Below are 1,560 nucleotides of genomic sequence, written 5' to 3'. Positions count from 1 at the left end.
AGGCGATAGGAGCCAGAAACCTGCTGAAGTCAGTGGCGAAACAGAGGGAGGCGCAGCAGCAGCAGCTTCAGGCGCTCATCGCAGAGAAGAAGATGCAACTTGAGAGGTAAACTGTGTTTTTGTCAACTCCACAACAACCAACCAGAACAGGTCAATCTGTTTTCAGGTTGTTTGTCAGAAGTGTAGTTGGCTCCTGTAAATGAGCAGTCATTAAAAAAAAAAACAAAGAATAAACATCTACACAGGATTATAACTGGTCGTGACGGTTTCTACCGTCACATTAACCAGTCTGCTGCTGGTTAGAGAGCGCATGAAACTAGTTAGTGAGCGAGAAGAGAAGTGGAAGTAGAAGAATTTAGCTAAAAGTGAAAATTAAATGATTTAATTAGTAATATAGAGATAAAATGTTTAGCTAAAAGTATCCGATAAAAAATTGAGTGTTTTAATTAAAAAATGACAGATTAACAGTTCAAATAATTAGCTAAACATAATAACTAATGTTATAAACTAATAATAACTTAATGTATAACCAGTTTAAAATATCAGTGTATAAAATCAGTTTAAATGAATTAAAAACTGAGATAAGTCACGACATGTTATGGCTTTAATGTTAAAGTAGATGCTTGTTTTAGAAACAGCAATCAACCCCATGTCCTTACATATTTCTATTATCATTTACATATGATTTACATTTTTATATTTTATCTTTATAATATTACTTCATATTCTCTATTCTTTGCCCTTTCATTTCTTGAGGGAGCAACTGTAACTTCATTTCTCCCTGGGGATCAATAAAGTTTCTGATACGGATTAAAGAAGTTAAAATTGAGCTCATGTCGTGACATCACCTGGCAACTGTTGTGACTTTTTAAATGGCCAATTATTGTCCTCGGAAAAACAATTGTTGCTGATCGTATCGTGACTTCTCCTGTGCATATTATTTGTAATTGGTTTCATGTGAGTTATGTTTTCCCGTTTCCTCGTCTCAGGTATCGCATCGAGTACGAAGCGCTGTCCAAAGTGGAGTCTGAGCAGAACGAGTTCATCGACCAGTTCATCCTGCAGAAGTGAGGATGTGACCATGTGACCTGTGCCGTCACGTTTCCAGAGTGCCTGTCCTGTTTTCTCTGGGTGATTCCCACCCCAGAGGATTACTCTGCTGCACCCTCTTTTTCTGAAGCAATTCTGAAGCTCCACCTTCTCTTTCCACCTTCCTCCCTGTCTCTTATACACATCTGATGTGGACTCAGTGTGGCGGGCTGGGGGGCTGGCAGGGGGTTTAAGGCTCTATATGATGTTCAGAAAGACAGTAGATGTGTATAAGAGACAGCCACTCACCCACAGAGAAAGTCCCAGCTGTTCTCCAGCGGCTGTCCGGACGAGCTCAGACCGCGATTAGTGGCTCAGACAGCGGGAGAGCAGCGGCTCATCTCCGCCTCCTCCACAGGCTGATTGAGGCGGGAAAAGCTGCCTCCAGTCATCAGCAAGTGGAAACACAGAAATAACGACTCTGTGTTCAACTACTGACCATCGACTAACTCTGCTTCTACTCTTATTCCC

Source organism: Seriola lalandi, unplaced genomic scaffold (genome assembly GCF_002814215.2).
Source record: "Seriola lalandi dorsalis isolate HSWRI2012SDOR001 ecotype SW California unplaced genomic scaffold, Sedor1 jcf7180002054963, whole genome shotgun sequence".
NCBI classification, from domain to species: Eukaryota; Metazoa; Chordata; class Actinopteri; order Carangiformes; family Carangidae; genus Seriola; species Seriola lalandi.
Note: the sequence above shows the minus strand (reverse complement) of the source record.